This window comes from Hyla sarda, unplaced genomic scaffold, assembly GCF_029499605.1.
Source record: "Hyla sarda isolate aHylSar1 unplaced genomic scaffold, aHylSar1.hap1 scaffold_620, whole genome shotgun sequence".
Classification (NCBI taxonomy): domain Eukaryota; kingdom Metazoa; phylum Chordata; class Amphibia; order Anura; family Hylidae; genus Hyla; species Hyla sarda.
Window position 1 is genome coordinate 53,806 of NW_026610635.1, and position 18,549 is coordinate 72,354.

Consider the following 18,549-nt stretch of genomic DNA (forward strand, 5'->3'; position numbering starts at 1 on the left):
GCAGCTGCCTTGATAGCGGGTGGGTGCTGAATGTTCCTAATTGACAAAATAAGATTAATGCTTATGAAGAAATATAAAATCTCATCCCTTCCCCAATATCGCGCCACACCCCTACCCCTTAATTCCCTGGTTGAACGTGATGGACATATGTCTTTTTTCGACCGTACTAACTATGTAACTATGTAACATAACATGGGGGGGGGGGGGGTCTCCTGGCTGTTCACACAGGTGTGTCATTGCTGTACATTGACCATGCATTGCTTCTGTGGTATTGCAAAGGCAAAGACAAATGCTTCCAGCCATCCATTGCACTAATGGATTGGTCATCAGCTGGCTGTCTATGTCCCGCATCAATATAGACCAAAGTACAGAGGGTTAGGCTATGCTATTGTGCACCTACCTGATGCATCAGAAGGTGCGAGGCCCTTGCTAAATTCTGTGCACAGACTTTGAGATCTATGCTTTAGACTGTATCTAAACCTGCTCCAACATGGACTGACATTCTGGCCTACTTTCAGCCGATGCGACTTGTCTGTCGCTGAACAGTCGCTTTTTATGTATTCAGCACCTATGTATAATGTTGTAAAAATGCTCTAGAAGCTAAAGTCGCAGAAATGTCACACATATTTGGCCTGCAACTTTCTGTGCGACAAATTCAGACAGGAAAAATCAGTATAAATCCTTAGAAAATTATCCCCCAGTGTCTCCATCTGCTGGCGGTATTGAATAAGCATTGCTGCACTGATGGGGTATGCATTAGACGAAAAAAAAGAAGAAAAAGAAGAATAATACGCCCAGAAAAGAGGCGAAAAGGAGAAAAACGTAAAAAAACGTGAAAAAAAAGTAAGAGGAAGAGAAGGGAAAAAAAGGTGGAAATGGGTTTAAAAGTGATTTCGGCGGAGAAATATATATATATATATATATATATATATATATATATATATATATGCGCACACACACACATAGATATAAACGTATTCTCCGTTGAGATATTGCAGCCGCTGCTGTGTCCAGGCCCAGGAGCCTTAGCACTGTGCTGTGATGTCACTCAATACCACTGACATCACTAGGTGTAAACAACATCTCTCCTTTGCTGTGTATGTGACTATGGAGCTGTTTGGTGATGTCGTCTATTACGGCCTTCATAGAAGCAACAGGAGATTGTTGCATCCATCTTGAACCCTCAGAACTACAGTGCTATGATGTCACTCACTTCCACAGGCCTTGCAGAGTGTAAACAACAACAACCCAGCTTTGTTGTGTATGTAACCAAAGGGATTTGTGATGTCACCTAGAACCTTCACAGCAGCGACAGCTTTATGAGGAGCATCAGCACTGCTCTGCCTGAGCAGAACCATCACCGCCATAGGTTGTCAAATAACCCGGATTTAACCCACACAGGTAAGTCCAATGGGGTGCAGGCATGTCCTCTATGCTTACAGCTTCCCGTGGGTGTTGGTTTGATACCGTTTGGGGACAGCCAAGGAGGCATCTGCAGGCAACAAAGGTAGGTGTGTGCTTGTGTGTGTGTTTCCTATGCAGATCCTAAGCCCAGTGTCACATGCAAGTAGGAGGAGTAAGAAGGGTTCCTGGCAAATCCGGGTTATGGATTGCATTTAAAAAGGCCCTGTGGGAGTGCAATGGGCCCCTGTCTTGCTGCTTAGCAATAATGGTATGGGTTTAGGTTCTGCTGTGTGTACTGGTGGTTGACTGCCCCCCAGCCCAGAGTGTGCATGGAAAATTGTCTGGCAGCCTCCCTGACAGCAAGCAGTGATAGTGCCCATGAAGGGGACCTTGTTGGGCCCGCCCCTTTCACGGTTATCGCTTCTCGGCCTTTTGGCTAAGATCAAGTGTAGTATCTGTTCTTATCAGTTTAATATCTGATACGTCCCCTATCTGGGGACCATATATTAAATGGATTTTTGAGAACGGGGGCCGATTTCGAAGCTTGCTTCCGTCGCCCTATGCATTGACCCGATATGGCAGTATCTTCGGGTACAGTGCACCACCCCCTTACAGGGTTAAAAAGAAAGATTCCTACTTTCATTGCTACCTGCTTGCTGGCTAGCCAGCTAGCCAGCCCTGTGGGCCTTGCTGCTGCTGCAGCCAAAAAACAAAAGGTGGTGCTGCTGCTGCTTCTGCTGCTTCTGCTTGTGTCTGGCCCCTGTTGGAGCGTCCAGGCACAGGACTTCTGCTGCTGCTGACTAAATGGCCTCCTTAATTGGATCATTTGAGTAGCCAGCACACCTGTGCAGGTAGGGCATGACATGATAGGCAGCTGCCTTGATAGCGGGTGGGTGCTGAATGTTCCTAATTGACAAAATAAGATTAATGCTTATGAAGAAATATAAAATCTCATCCCTTCCCCAATATCGCGCCACACCCCTACCCCTTAATTCCCTGGTTGAACGTGATGGACATATGTCTTTTTTCGACCGTACTAACTATGTAACTATGTAACATAACATGGGGGGGGTCTCCTGGCTGTTCACACAGGTGTGTCATTGCTGTACATTGACCATGCATTGCTTCTGTGGTATTGCAAAGGCAAAGACAAATGCTTCCAGCCATCCATTGCACTAATGGATTGGTCATCAGCTGGCTGTCTATGTCCCGCATCAATATAGACCAAAGTACAGAGGGTTAGGCTATGCTATTGTGCACCTACCTGATGCATCAGAAGGTGCGAGGCCCTTGCTAAATTCTGTGCACAGACTTTGAGATCTATGCTTTAGACTGTATCTAAACCTGCTCCAACATGGACTGACATTCTGGCCTACTTTCAGCCGATGCGACTTGTCTGTCGCTGAACAGTCGCTTTTTATGTATTCAGCACCTATGTATAATGTTGTAAAAATGCTCTAGAAGCTAAAGTCGCAGAAATGTCACACATATTTGGCCTGCAACTTTCTGTGCGACAAATTCAGACAGGAAAAATCAGTATAAATCCTTAGAAAATTATCCCCCAGTGTCTCCATCTGCTGGCGGTATTGAATAAGCATTGCTGCACTGATGGGGTATGCATTAGACGAAAAAAAAGAAGAAAAAGAAGAATAATACGCCCAGAAAAGAGGCGAAAAGGAGAAAAACGTAAAAAAACGTGAAAAAAAAGTAAGAGGAAGAGAAGGGAAAAAAAGGTGGAAATGGGTTTAAAAGTGATTTCGGCGGAGAATATATATATATATATATATATATATATATATATATATATATATATATATATATATGCGCACACACACACATAGATATAAACGTATTCTCCGTTGAGATATTGCAGCCGCTGCTGTGTCCAGGCCCAGGAGCCTTAGCACTGTGCTGTGATGTCACTCAATACCACTGACATCACTAGGTGTAAACAACATCTCTCCTTTGCTGTGTATGTGACTATGGAGCTGTTTGGTGATGTCGTCTATTACGGCCTTCATAGAAGCAACAGGAGATTGTTGCATCCATCTTGAACCCTCAGAACTACAGTGCTATGATGTCACTCACTTCCACAGGCCTTGCAGAGTGTAAACAACAACAACCCAGCTTTGTTGTGTATGTAACCAAAGGGATTTGTGATGTCACCTAGAACCTTCACAGCAGCGACAGCTTTATGAGGAGCATCAGCACTGCTCTGCCTGAGCAGAACCATCACCGCCATAGGTTGTCAAATAACCCGGATTTAACCCACACAGGTAAGTCCAATGGGGTGCAGGCATGTCCTCTATGCTTACAGCTTCCCGTGGGTGTTGGTTTGATACCGTTTGGGGACAGCCAAGGAGGCATCTGCAAGCAACAAAGGTAGGTGTGTGCTTGTGTGTGTGTTTCCTATGCAGATCCTAAGCCCAGTGTCACATGCAAGTAGGAGGAGTAAGAAGGGTTCCTGGCAAATCCGGGTTATGGATTGCATTTAAAAAGGCCCCGTGGGAGTGCAATGGGCCCCTGTCTTGCTGCTTAGCAATAATGGTATGGGTTTAGGTTCTGCTGTGTGTACTGGTGGTTGACTGCCCCCCAGCCCAGAGTGTGCATGGAAAATTGTCTGGCAGCCTCCCTGACAGCAAGCAGTGATAGTGCCCATGAAGGGGACCTTGTTGGGCCCGCCCCTTTCACGGTTATCGCTTCTCGGCCTTTTGGCTAAGATCAAGTGTAGTATCTGTTCTTATCAGTTTAATATCTGATACGTCCCCTATCTGGGGACCATATATTAAATGGATTTTTGAGAACGGGGGCCGATTTCGAAGCTTGCTTCCGTCGCCCTATGCATTGACCCGATATGGCAGTATCTTCGGGTACAGTGCACCACCCCCTTACAGGGTTAAAAAGAAAGATTCCTACTTTCATTGCTACCTGCTTGCTGGCTAGCCAGCTAGCCAGCCCTGTGGGCCTTGCTGCTGCTGCAGCCAAAAAACAAAAGGTGGTGCTGCTGCTGCTTCTGCTGCTTCTGCTTGTGTCTGGCCCCTGTTGGAGCGTCCAGGCACAGGACTTCTGCTGCTGCTGACTAAATGGCCTCCTTAATTGGATCATTTGAGTAGCCAGCACACCTGTGCAGGTAGGGCATGACATGATAGGCAGCTGCCTTGATAGCGGGTGGGTGCTGAATGTTCCTAATTGACAAAATAAGATTAATGCTTATGAAGAAATATAAAATCTCATCCCTTCCCCAATATCGCGCCACACCCCTACCCCTTAATTCCCTGGTTGAACGTGATGGACATATGTCTTTTTTCGACCGTACTAACTATGTAACTATGTAACATAACATGGGGGGGGGGGGGGGGTCTCCTGGCTGTTCACACAGGTGTGTCATTGCTGTACATTGACCATGCATTGCTTCTGTGGTATTGCAAAGGCAAAGACAAATGCTTCCAGCCATCCATTGCACTAATGGATTGGTCATCAGCTGGCTGTCTATGTCCCGCATCAATATAGACCAAAGTACAGAGGGTTAGGCTATGCTATTGTGCACCTACCTGATGCATCAGAAGGTGCGAGGCCCTTGCTAAATTCTGTGCACAGACTTTGAGATCTATGCTTTAGACTGTATCTAAACCTGCTCCAACATGGACTGACATTCTGGCCTACTTTCAGCCGATGCGACTTGTCTGTCGCTGAACAGTCGCTTTTTATGTATTCAGCACCTATGTATAATGTTGTAAAAATGCTCTAGAAGCTAAAGTCGCAGAAATGTCACACATATTTGGCCTGCAACTTTCTGTGCGACAAATTCAGACAGGAAAAATCAGTATAAATCCTTAGAAAATTATCCCCCAGTGTCTCCATCTGCTGGCGGTATTGAATAAGCATTGCTGCACTGATGGGGTATGCATTAGACGAAAAAAAAGAAGAAAAAGAAGAATAATACGCCCAGAAAAGAGGCGAAAAGGAGAAAAACGTAAAAAAACGTGAAAAAAAAGTAAGAGGAAGAGAAGGGAAAAAAAGGTGGAAATGGGTTTAAAAGTGATTTCGGCGGAGAAATATATATATATATATATATATATATATATATATATATATATATGCGCACACACACACATAGATATAAACGTATTCTCCGTTGAGATATTGCAGCCGCTGCTGTGTCCAGGCCCAGGAGCCTTAGCACTGTGCTGTGATGTCACTCAATACCACTGACATCACTAGGTGTAAACAACATCTCTCCTTTGCTGTGTATGTGACTATGGAGCTGTTTGGTGATGTCGTCTATTACGGCCTTCATAGAAGCAACAGGAGATTGTTGCATCCATCTTGAACCCTCAGAACTACAGTGCTATGATGTCACTCACTTCCACAGGCCTTGCAGAGTGTAAACAACAACAACCCAGCTTTGTTGTGTATGTAACCAAAGGGATTTGTGATGTCACCTAGAACCTTCACAGCAGCGACAGCTTTATGAGGAGCATCAGCACTGCTCTGCCTGAGCAGAACCATCACCGCCATAGGTTGTCAAATAACCCGGATTTAACCCACACAGGTAAGTCCAATGGGGTGCAGGCATGTCCTCTATGCTTACAGCTTCCCGTGGGTGTTGGTTTGATACCGTTTGGGGACAGCCAAGGAGGCATCTGCAGGCAACAAAGGTAGGTGTGTGCTTGTGTGTGTGTTTCCTATGCAGATCCTAAGCCCAGTGTCACATGCAAGTAGGAGGAGTAAGAAGGGTTCCTGGCAAATCCGGGTTATGGATTGCATTTAAAAAGGCCCCGTGGGAGTGCAATGGGCCCCTGTCTTGCTGCTTAGCAATAATGGTATGGGTTTAGGTTCTGCTGTGTGTACTGGTGGTTGACTGCCCCCCAGCCCAGAGTGTGCATGGAAAATTGTCTGGCAGCCTCCCTGACAGCAAGCAGTGATAGTGCCCATGAAGGGGACCTTGTTGGGCCCGCCCCTTTCACGGTTATCGCTTCTCGGCCTTTTGGCTAAGATCAAGTGTAGTATCTGTTCTTATCAGTTTAATATCTGATACGTCCCCTATCTGGGGACCATATATTAAATGGATTTTTGAGAACGGGGGCCGATTTCGAAGCTTGCTTCCGTCGCCCTATGCATTGACCCGATATGGCAGTATCTTCGGGTACAGTGCACCACCCCCTTACAGGGTTAAAAAGAAAGATTCCTACTTTCATTGCTACCTGCTTGCTGGCTAGCCAGCTAGCCAGCCCTGTGGGCCTTGCTGCTGCTGCAGCCAAAAAACAAAAGGTGGTGCTGCTGCTGCTTCTGCTGCTTCTGCTTGTGTCTGGCCCCTGTTGGAGCGTCCAGGCACAGGACTTCTGCTGCTGCTGACTAAATGGCCTCCTTAATTGGATCATTTGAGTAGCCAGCACACCTGTGCAGGTAGGGCATGACATGATAGGCAGCTGCCTTGATAGCGGGTGGGTGCTGAATGTTCCTAATTGACAAAATAAGATTAATGCTTATGAAGAAATATAAAATCTCATCCCTTCCCCAATATCGCGCCACACCCCTACCCCTTAATTCCCTGGTTGAACGTGATGGACATATGTCTTTTTTCGACCGTACTAACTATGTAACTATGTAACATAACATGGGGGGGGGGGGGGGGGGGGGTCTCCTGGCTGTTCACACAGGTGTGTCATTGCTGTACATTGACCATGCATTGCTTCTGTGGTATTGCAAAGGCAAAGACAAATGCTTCCAGCCATCCATTGCACTAATGGATTGGTCATCAGCTGGCTGTCTATGTCCCGCATCAATATAGACCAAAGTACAGAGGGTTAGGCTATGCTATTGTGCACCTACCTGATGCATCAGAAGGTGCGAGGCCCTTGCTAAATTCTGTGCACAGACTTTGAGATCTATGCTTTAGACTGTATCTAAACCTGCTCCAACATGGACTGACATTCTGGCCTACTTTCAGCCGATGCGACTTGTCTGTCGCTGAACAGTCGCTTTTTATGTATTCAGCACCTATGTATAATGTTGTAAAAATGCTCTAGAAGCTAAAGTCGCAGAAATGTCACACATATTTGGCCTGCAACTTTCTGTGCGACAAATTCAGACAGGAAAAATCAGTATAAATCCTTAGAAAATTATCCCCCAGTGTCTCCATCTGCTGGCGGTATTGAATAAGCATTGCTGCACTGATGGGGTATGCATTAGACGAAAAAAAAGAAGAAAAAGAAGAATAATACGCCCAGAAAAGAGGCGAAAAGGAGAAAAACGTAAAAAAACGTGAAAAAAAAGTAAGAGGAAGAGAAGGGAAAAAAAGGTGGAAATGGGTTTAAAAGTGATTTCGGCGGAGAAATATATATATATATATATATATATATATATATATATATATATATATGCGCACACACACACATAGATATAAACGTATTCTCCGTTGAGATATTGCAGCCGCTGCTGTGTCCAGGCCCAGGAGCCTTAGCACTGTGCTGTGATGTCACTCAATACCACTGACATCACTAGGTGTAAACAACATCTCTCCTTTGCTGTGTATGTGACTATGGAGCTGTTTGGTGATGTCGTCTATTACGGCCTTCATAGAAGCAACAGGAGATTGTTGCATCCATCTTGAACCCTCAGAACTACAGTGCTATGATGTCACTCACTTCCACAGGCCTTGCAGAGTGTAAACAACAACAACCCAGCTTTGTTGTGTATGTAACCAAAGGGATTTGTGATGTCACCTAGAACCTTCACAGCAGCGACAGCTTTATGAGGAGCATCAGCACTGCTCTGCCTGAGCAGAACCATCACCGCCATAGGTTGTCAAATAACCCGGATTTAACCCACACAGGTAAGTCCAATGGGGTGCAGGCATGTCCTCTATGCTTACATCTTCCCGTGGGTGTTGGTTTGATACCGTTTGGGGACAGCCAAGGAGGCATCTGCAGGCAACAAAGGTAGGTGTGTGCTTGTGTGTGTGTTTCCTATGCAGATCCTAAGCCCAGTGTCACATGCAAGTAGGAGGAGTAAGAAGGGTTCCTGGCAAATCCGGGTTATGGATTGCATTTAAAAAGGCCCCGTGGGAGTGCAATGGGCCCCTGTCTTGCTGCTTAGCAATAATGGTATGGGTTTAGGTTCTGCTGTGTGTACTGGTGGTTGACTGCCCCCCAGCCCAGAGTGTGCATGGAAAATTGTCTGGCAGCCTCCCTGACAGCAAGCAGTGATAGTGCCCATGAAGGGGACCTTGTTGGGCCCGCCCCTTTCACGGTTATCGCTTCTCGGCCTTTTGGCTAAGATCAAGTGTAGTATCTGTTCTTATCAGTTTAATATCTGATACGTCCCCTATCTGGGGACCATATATTAAATGGATTTTTGAGAACGGGGGCCGATTTCGAAGCTTGCTTCCGTCGCCCTATGCATTGACCCGATATGGCAGTATCTTCGGGTACAGTGCACCACCCCCTTACAGGGTTAAAAAGAAAGATTCCTACTTTCATTGCTACCTGCTTGCTGGCTAGCCAGCTAGCCAGCCCTGTGGGCCTTGCTGCTGCTGCAGCCAAAAAACAAAAGGTGGTGCTGCTGCTGCTTCTGCTGCTTCTGCTTCTGCTTGTGTCTGGCCCCTGTTGGAGCGTCCAGGCACAGGACTTCTGCTGCTGCTGACTAAATGGCCTCCTTAATTGGATCATTTGAGTAGCCAGCACACCTGTGCAGGTAGGGCATGACATGATAGGCAGCTGCCTTGATAGCGGGTGGGTGCTGAATGTTCCTAATTGACAAAATAAGATTAATGCTTATGAAGAAATATAAAATCTCATCCCTTCCCCAATATCGCGCCACACCCCTACCCCTTAATTCCCTGGTTGAACGTGATGGACATATGTCTTTTTTCGACCGTACTAACTATGTAACTATGTAACATAACATGGGGGGGGGGGGGGGGGTCTCCTGGCTGTTCACACAGGTGTGTCATTGCTGTACATTGACCATGCATTGCTTCTGTGGTATTGCAAAGGCAAAGACAAATGCTTCCAGCCATCCATTGCACTAATGGATTGGTCATCAGCTGGCTGTCTATGTCCCGCATCAATATAGACCAAAGTACAGAGGGTTAGGCTATGCTATTGTGCACCTACCTGATGCATCAGAAGGTGCGAGGCCCTTGCTAAATTCTGTGCACAGACTTTGAGATCTATGCTTTAGACTGTATCTAAACCTGCTCCAACATGGACTGACATTCTGGCCTACTTTCAGCCGATGCGACTTGTCTGTCGCTGAACAGTCGCTTTTTATGTATTCAGCACCTATGTATAATGTTGTAAAAATGCTCTAGAAGCTAAAGTCGCAGAAATGTCACACATATTTGGCCTGCAACTTTCTGTGCGACAAATTCAGACAGGAAAAATCAGTATAAATCCTTAGAAAATTATCCCCCAGTGTCTCCATCTGCTGGCGGTATTGAATAAGCATTGCTGCACTGATGGGGTATGCATTAGACGAAAAAAAAGAAGAAAAAGAAGAATAATACGCCCAGAAAAGAGGCGAAAAGGAGAAAAACGTAAAAAAACGTGAAAAAAAAGTAAGAGGAAGAGAAGGGAAAAAAAGGTGGAAATGGGTTTAAAAGTGATTTCGGCGGAGAAATATATATATATATATATATATATATATATATGCGCACACACACACATAGATATAAACGTATTCTCCGTTGAGATATTGCAGCCGCTGCTGTGTCCAGGCCCAGGAGCCTTAGCACTGTGCTGTGATGTCACTCAATACCACTGACATCACTAGGTGTAAACAACATCTCTCCTTTGCTGTGTATGTGACTATGGAGCTGTTTGGTGATGTCGTCTATTACGGCCTTCATAGAAGCAACAGGAGATTGTTGCATCCATCTTGAACCCTCAGAACTACAGTGCTATGATGTCACTCACTTCCACAGGCCTTGCAGAGTGTAAACAACAACAACCCAGCTTTGTTGTGTATGTAACCAAAGGGATTTGTGATGTCACCTAGAACCTTCACAGCAGCGACAGCTTTATGAGGAGCATCAGCACTGCTCTGCCTGAGCAGAACCATCACCGCCATAGGTTGTCAAATAACCCGGATTTAACCCACACAGGTAAGTCCAATGGGGTGCAGGCATGTCCTCTATGCTTACAGCTTCCCGTGGGTGTTGGTTTGATACCGTTTGGGGACAGCCAAGGAGGCATCTGCAGGCAACAAAGGTAGGTGTGTGCTTGTGTGTGTGTTTCCTATGCAGATCCTAAGCCCAGTGTCACATGCAAGTAGGAGGAGTAAGAAGGGTTCCTGGCAAATCCGGGTTATGGATTGCATTTAAAAAGGCCCCGTGGGAGTGCAATGGGCCCCTGTCTTGCTGCTTAGCAATAATGGTATGGGTTTAGGTTCTGCTGTGTGTACTGGTGGTTGACTGCCCCCCAGCCCAGAGTGTGCATGGAAAATTGTCTGGCAGCCTCCCTGACAGCAAGCAGTGATAGTGCCCATGAAGGGGACCTTGTTGGGCCCGCCCCTTTCACGGTTATCGCTTCTCGGCCTTTTGGCTAAGATCAAGTGTAGTATCTGTTCTTATCAGTTTAATATCTGATACGTCCCCTATCTGGGGACCATATATTAAATGGATTTTTGAGAACGGGGGCCGATTTCGAAGCTTGCTTCCGTCGCCCTATGCATTGACCCGATATGGCAGTATCTTCGGGTACAGTGCACCACCCCCTTACAGGGTTAAAAAGAAAGATTCCTACTTTCATTGCTACCTGCTTGCTGGCTAGCCAGCTAGCCAGCCCTGTGGGCCTTGCTGCTGCTGCAGCCAAAAAACAAAAGGTGGTGCTGCTGCTGCTTCTGCTGCTTCTGCTTCTGCTTGTGTCTGGCCCCTGTTGGAGCGTCCAGGCACAGGACTTCTGCTGCTGCTGACTAAATGGCCTCCTTAATTGGATCATTTGAGTAGCCAGCACACCTGTGCAGGTAGGGCATGACATGATAGGCAGCTGCCTTGATAGCGGGTGGGTGCTGAATGTTCCTAATTGACAAAATAAGATTAATGCTTATGAAGAAATATAAAATCTCATCCCTTCCCCAATATCGCGCCACACCCCTACCCCTTAATTCCCTGGTTGAACGTGATGGACATATGTCTTTTTTCGACCGTACTAACTATGTAACTATGTAACATAACATGGGGGGGGGGGGGGGGTCTCCTGGCTGTTCACACAGGTGTGTCATTGCTGTACATTGACCATGCATTGCTTCTGTGGTATTGCAAAGGCAAAGACAAATGCTTCCAGCCATCCATTGCACTAATGGATTGGTCATCAGCTGGCTGTCTATGTCCCGCATCAATATAGACCAAAGTACAGAGGGTTAGGCTATGCTATTGTGCACCTACCTGATGCATCAGAAGGTGCGAGGCCCTTGCTAAATTCTGTGCACAGACTTTGAGATCTATGCTTTAGACTGTATCTAAACCTGCTCCAACATGGACTGACATTCTGGCCTACTTTCAGCCGATGCGACTTGTCTGTCGCTGAACAGTCGCTTTTTATGTATTCAGCACCTATGTATAATGTTGTAAAAATGCTCTAGAAGCTAAAGTCGCAGAAATGTCACACATATTTGGCCTGCAACTTTCTGTGCGACAAATTCAGACAGGAAAAGTCAGTATAAATCCTTAGAAAATTATCCCCCAGTGTCTCCATCTGCTGGCGGTATTGAATAAGCATTGCTGCACTGATGGGGTATGCATTAGACGAAAAAAAAGAAGAAAAAGAAGAATAATACGCCCAGAAAAGAGGCGAAAAGGAGAAAAACGTAAAAAAACGTGAAAAAAAAGTAAGAGGAAGAGAAGGGAAAAAAAGGTGGAAATGGGTTTAAAAGTGATTTCGGCGGAGAAATATATATATATATATATATATATATATATATATATATGCGCACACACACACATAGATATAAACGTATTCTCCGTTGAGATATTGCAGCCGCTGCTGTGTCCAGGCCCAGGAGCCTTAGCACTGTGCTGTGATGTCACTCAATACCACTGACATCACTAGGTGTAAACAACATCTCTCCTTTGCTGTGTATGTGACTATGGAGCTGTTTGGTGATGTCGTCTATTACGGCCTTCATAGAAGCAACAGGAGATTGTTGCATCCATCTTGAACCCTCAGAACTACAGTGCTATGATGTCACTCACTTCCACAGGCCTTGCAGAGTGTAAACAACAACAACCCAGCTTTGTTGTGTATGTAACCAAAGGGATTTGTGATGTCACCTAGAACCTTCACAGCAGCGACAGCTTTATGAGGAGCATCAGCACTGCTCTGCCTGAGCAGAACCATCACCGCCATAGGTTGTCAAATAACCCGGATTTAACCCACACAGGTAAGTCCAATGGGGTGCAGGCATGTCCTCTATGCTTACAGCTTCCCGTGGGTGTTGGTTTGATACCGTTTGGGGACAGCCAAGGAGGCATCTGCAGGCAACAAAGGTAGGTGTGTGCTTGTGTGTGTGTTTCCTATGCAGATCCTAAGCCCAGTGTCACATGCAAGTAGGAGGAGTAAGAAGGGTTCCTGGCAAATCCGGGTTATGGATTGCATTTAAAAAGGCCCCGTGGGAGTGCAATGGGCCCCTGTCTTGCTGCTTAGCAATAATGGTATGGGTTTAGGTTCTGCTGTGTGTACTGGTGGTTGACTGCCCCCCAGCCCAGAGTGTGCATGGAAAATTGTCTGGCAGCCTCCCTGACAGCAAGCAGTGATAGTGCCCATGAAGGGGACCTTGTTGGGCCCGCCCCTTTCACGGTTATCGCTTCTCGGCCTTTTGGCTAAGATCAAGTGTAGTATCTGTTCTTATCAGTTTAATATCTGATACGTCCCCTATCTGGGGACCATATATTAAATGGATTTTTGAGAACGGGGGCCGATTTCGAAGCTTGCTTCCGTCGCCCTATGCATTGACCCGATATGGCAGTATCTTCGGGTACAGTGCACCACCCCCTTACAGGGTTAAAAAGAAAGATTCCTACTTTCATTGCTACCTGCTTGCTGGCTAGCCAGCTAGCCAGCCCTGTGGGCCTTGCTGCTGCTGCAGCCAAAAAACAAAAGGTGGTGCTGCTGCTGCTTCTTCTGCTTCTGCTTCTGCTTGTGTCTGGCCCCTGTTGGAGCGTCCAGGCACAGGACTTCTGCTGCTGCTGACTAAATGGCCTCCTTAATTGGATCATTTGAGTAGCCAGCACACCTGTGCAGGTAGGGCATGACATGATAGGCAGCTGCCTTGATAGCGGGTGGGTGCTGAATGTTCCTAATTGACAAAATAAGATTAATGCTTATGAAGAAATATAAAATCTCATCCCTTCCCCAATATCGCGCCACACCCCTACCCCTTAATTCCCTGGTTGAACGTGATGGACATATGTCTTTTTTCGACCGTACTAACTATGTAACTATGTAACATAACATGGGGGGGGGGGGGGGGTCTCCTGGCTGTTCACACAGGTGTGTCATTGCTGTACATTGACCATGCATTGCTTCTGTGGTATTGCAAAGGCAAAGACAAATGCTTCCAGCCATCCATTGCACTAATGGATTGGTCATCAGCTGGCTGTCTATGTCCCGCATCAATATAGACCAAAGTACAGAGGGTTAGGCTATGCTATTGTGCACCTACCTGATGCATCAGAAGGTGCGAGGCCCTTGCTAAATTCTGTGCACAGACTTTGAGATCTATGCTTTAGACTGTATCTAAACCTGCTCCAACATGGACTGACATTCTGGCCTACTTTCAGCCGATGCGACTTGTCTGTCGCTGAACAGTCGCTTTTTATGTATTCAGCACCTATGTATAATGTTGTAAAAATGCTCTAGAAGCTAAAGTCGCAGAAATGTCACACATATTTGGCCTGCAACTTTCTGTGCGACAAATTCAGACAGGAAAAATCAGTATAAATCCTTAGAAAATTATCCCCCAGTGTCTCCATCTGCTGGCGGTATTGAATAAGCATTGCTGCACTGATGGGGTATGCATTAGACGAAAAAAAAGAAGAAAAAGAAGAATAATACGCCCAGAAAAGAGGCGAAAAGGAGAAAAACGTAAAAAAACGTGAAAAAAAAGTAAGAGGAAGAGAAGGGAAAAAAAGGTGGAAATGGGTTTAAAAGTGATTTCGGCGGAGAAATATATATATATATATATATATATATATATATATATATATATATATATGCGCACACACACACATAGATATAAACGTATTCTCCGTTGAGATATTGCAGCCGCTGCTGTGTCCAGGCCCAGGAGCCTTAGCACTGTGCTGTGATGTCACTCAATACCACTGACATCACTAGGTGTAAACAACATCTCTCCTTTGCTGTGTATGTGACTATGGAGCTGTTTGGTGATGTCGTCTATTACGGCCTTCATAGAAGCAACAGGAGATTGTTGCATCCATCTTGAACCCTCAGAACTACAGTGCTATGATGTCACTCACTTCCACAGGCCTTGCAGAGTGTAAACAACAACAACCCAGCTTTGTTGTGTATGTAACCAAAGGGATTTGTGATGTCACCTAGAACCTTCACAGCAGCGACAGCTTTATGAGGAGCATCAGCACTGCTCTGCCTGAGCAGAACCATCACCGCCATAGGTTGTCAAATAACCCGGATTTAACCCACACAGGTAAGTCCAATGGGGTGCAGGCATGTCCTCTATGCTTACAGCTTCCCGTGGGTGTTGGTTTGATACCGTTTGGGGACAGCCAAGGAGGCATCTGCAGGCAACAAAGGTAGGTGTGTGCTTGTGTGTGTGTTTCCTATGCAGATCCTAAGCCCAGTGTCACATGCAAGTAGGAGGAGTAAGAAGGGTTCCTGGCAAATCCGGGTTATGGATTGCATTTAAAAAGGCCCCGTGGGAGTGCAATGGGCCCCTGTCTTGCTGCTTAGCAATAATGGTATGGGTTTAGGTTCTGCTGTGTGTACTGGTGGTTGACTGCCCCCCAGCCCAGAGTGTGCATGGAAAATTGTCTGGCAGCCTCCCTGACAGCAAGCAGTGATAGTGCCCATGAAGGGGACCTTGTTGGGCCCGCCCCTTTCACGGTTATCGCTTCTCGGCCTTTTGGCTAAGATCAAGTGTAGTATCTGTTCTTATCAGTTTAATATCTGATACGTCCCCTATCTGGGGACCATATATTAAATGGATTTTTGAGAACGGGGGCCGATTTCGAAGCTTGCTTCCGTCGCCCTATGCATTGACCCGATATGGCAGTATCTTCGGGTACAGTGCACCACCCCCTTACAGGGTTAAAAAGAAAGATTCCTACTTTCATTGCTACCTGCTTGCTGGCTAGCCAGCTAGCCAGCCCTGTGGGCCTTGCTGCTGCTGCAGCCAAAAAACAAAAGGTGGTGCTGCTGCTGCTTCTGCTGCTTCTGCTTCTGCTTGTGTCTGGCCCCTGTTGGAGCGTCCAGGCACAGGACTTCTGCTGCTGCTGACTAAATGGCCTCCTTAATTGGATCATTTGAGTAGCCAGCACACCTGTGCAGGTAGGGCATGACATGATAGGCAGCTGCCTTGATAGCGGGTGGGTGCTGAATGTTCCTAATTGACAAAATAAGATTAATGCTTATGAAGAAATATAAAATCTCATCCCTTCCCCAATATCGCGCCACACCCCTACCCCTTAATTCCCTGGTTGAACGTGATGGACATATGTCTTTTTTCGACCGTACTAACTATGTAACTATGTAACATAACATGGGGGGGGGGGGGGTCTCCTGGCTGTTCACACAGGTGTGTCATTGCTGTACATTGACCATGCATTGCTTCTGTGGTATTGCAAAGGCAAAGACAAATGCTTCCAGCCATCCATTGCACTAATGGATTGGTCATCAGCTGGCTGTCTATGTCCCGCATCAATATAGACCAAAGTACAGAGGGTTAGGCTATGCTATTGTGCACCTACCTGATGCATCAGAAGGTGCGAGGCCCTTGCTAAATTCTGTGCACAGACTTTGAGATCTATGCTTTAGACTGTATCTAAACCTGCTCCAACATGGACTGACATTCTGGCCTACTTTCAGCCGATGCGACTTGTCTGTCGCTGAACAGTCGCTTTTTATGTATTCAGCACCTATGTATAATGTTGTAAAAATGCTCTAGAAGCTAAAGTCGCAGAAATGTCACACATATTTGGCCTGCAACTTTCTGTGCGACAAATTCAGACAGGAAAAATCAGTATAAATCCTTAGAAAATTATCCCCCAGTGTCTCCATCTGCTGGCGGTATTGAATAAGCATTGCTGCACTGATGGGGTATGCATTAGACGAAAAAAAAGAAGAAAAAGAAGAATAATACGCCCAGAAAAGAGGCGAAAAGGAGAAAAACGTAAAAAAACGTGAAAAAAAAGTAAGAGGAAGAGAAGGGAAAAAAAGGTGGAAATGGGTTTAAAAGTGATTTCGGCGGAGAAATATATATATATATATATATATATATATATATATATATATATATATGCGCACACACACACATAGATATAAACGTATTCTCCGTTGAGATATTGCAGCCGCTGCTGTGTCCAGGCCCAGGAGCCTTAGCACTGTGCTGTGATGTCACTCAATACCACTGACATCACTAGGTGTAAACAACATCTCTCCTTTGCTGTGTATGTGACTATGGAGCTGTTTGGTGATGTCGTCTATTACGGCCTTCATAGAAGCAACAGGAGATTGTTGCATCCATCTTGAACCCTCAGAACTACAGTGCTATGATGTCACTCACTTCCACAGGCCTTGCAGAGTGTAAACAACAACAACCCAGCTTTGTTGTGTATGTAACCAAAGGGATTTGTGATGTCACCTAGAACCTTCACAGCAGCGACAGCTTTATGAGGAGCATCAGCACTGCTCTGCCTGAGCAGAACCATCACCGCCATAGGTTGTCAAATAACCCGGATTTAACCCACACAGGTAAGTCCAATGGGGTGCAGGCATGTCCTCTATGCTTACAGCTTCCCGTGGGTGTTGGTTTGATACCGTTTGGGGACAGCCAAGGAGGCATCTGCAGGCAACAAAGGTAGGTGTGTGCTTGTGTGTGTGTTTCCTATGCAGATCCTAAGCCCAGTGTCACATGCAAGCAGGAGGAGTAAGAAGGGTTCCTGGCAAATCCAGGTTATGGATTGCATTTAAAAAGGCCCCGTGGGAGTGCAATGGGCCCCTGTCTTGCTGCTTAGCAATAATGGTATGGGTTTAGGTTCTGCTGTGTGTACTGGTGGTTGACTGCCCCCCAGCCCAGAGTGTGCATGGAAAATTGTCTGGCAGCCTCCCTGACAGCAAGCAGTGATAGTGCCCATGAAGGGGACCTTGTTGGGCCCGCCCCTTTCACGGTTATCGCTTCTCGGCCTTTTGGCTAAGATCAAGTGTAGTATCTGTTCTTATCAGTTTAATATCTGATACGTCCCCTATCTGGGGACCATATATTAAATGGATTTTTGAGAACGGGGGCCGATTTCGAAGCTTGCTTCCGTCGCCCTATGCATTGACCCGATATGGCAGTATCTTCGGGTACAGTGCACCACCCCCTTACAGGGTTAAAAAGAAAGATTCCTACTTTCATTGCTACCTGCTTGCTGGCTAGCCAGCTAGCCAGCCCTGTGGGCCTTGCTGCTGCTGCAGCCAAAAAACAAAAGGTGGTGCTGCTGCTGCTTCTGCTGCTTCTGCTTCTGCTTGTGTCTGGCCCCTGTTGGAGCGTCCAGGCACAGGACTTCTGCTGCTGCTGACTAAATGGCCTCCTTAATTGGATCATTTGAGTAGCCAGCACACCTGTGCAGGTAGGGCATGACATGATAGGCAGCTGCCTTGATAGCGGGTGGGTGCTGAATGTTCCTAATTGACAAAATAAGATTAATGCTTATGAAGAAATATAAAATCTCATCCCTTCCCCAATATCGCGCCACACCCCTACCCCTTAATTCCCTGGTTGAACGTGATGGACATATGTCTTTTTTCGACCGTACTAACTATGTAACTATGTAACATAACATGGGGGGGGGGGGGGGGGGTCTCCTGGCTGTTCACACAGGTGTGTCATTGCTGTACATTGACCATGCATTGCTTCTGTGGTATTGCAAAGGCAAAGACAAATGCTTCCAGCCATCCATTGCAC

The 18,549-nt window shown here is 46.2% G+C and overlaps 8 non-coding genes across 8 annotated transcripts; all 8 read left to right on the forward strand.

Moving 5' to 3' along the window:
• Positions 1-1,820: 1,820 nt before the first annotated feature.
• Positions 1,821-2,011, forward strand: LOC130341433 (U2 spliceosomal RNA). The gene has a single exon (XR_008881369.1). It is a non-coding gene; the product is annotated as a U2 spliceosomal RNA (small nuclear RNA).
• Positions 2,012-4,099: 2,088 nt separating this feature from the next.
• Positions 4,100-4,290, forward strand: LOC130341434 (U2 spliceosomal RNA). Its single transcript, XR_008881370.1, has one exon. It is a non-coding gene; the product is annotated as a U2 spliceosomal RNA (small nuclear RNA).
• Positions 4,291-6,375: 2,085 nt separating this feature from the next.
• On the forward strand, positions 6,376-6,566 carry LOC130341435 (U2 spliceosomal RNA). The gene has a single exon (XR_008881371.1). It is a non-coding gene; the product is annotated as a U2 spliceosomal RNA (small nuclear RNA).
• A 2,092-nt stretch (positions 6,567-8,658) lies between these two features.
• On the forward strand, positions 8,659-8,849 carry LOC130341436 (U2 spliceosomal RNA). Its single transcript, XR_008881372.1, has one exon. It is a non-coding gene; the product is annotated as a U2 spliceosomal RNA (small nuclear RNA).
• A 2,080-nt stretch (positions 8,850-10,929) lies between these two features.
• LOC130341437 (U2 spliceosomal RNA) lies at positions 10,930-11,120 on the forward strand. The gene has a single exon (XR_008881373.1). It is a non-coding gene; the product is annotated as a U2 spliceosomal RNA (small nuclear RNA).
• A 2,085-nt stretch (positions 11,121-13,205) lies between these two features.
• Positions 13,206-13,396, forward strand: LOC130341439 (U2 spliceosomal RNA). Its single transcript, XR_008881375.1, has one exon. It is a non-coding gene; the product is annotated as a U2 spliceosomal RNA (small nuclear RNA).
• A 2,095-nt stretch (positions 13,397-15,491) lies between these two features.
• Positions 15,492-15,682, forward strand: LOC130341440 (U2 spliceosomal RNA). The gene has a single exon (XR_008881376.1). It is a non-coding gene; the product is annotated as a U2 spliceosomal RNA (small nuclear RNA).
• A 2,091-nt stretch (positions 15,683-17,773) lies between these two features.
• Positions 17,774-17,964, forward strand: LOC130341442 (U2 spliceosomal RNA). The gene has a single exon (XR_008881377.1). It is a non-coding gene; the product is annotated as a U2 spliceosomal RNA (small nuclear RNA).
• Positions 17,965-18,549: the final 585 nt, after the last annotated feature.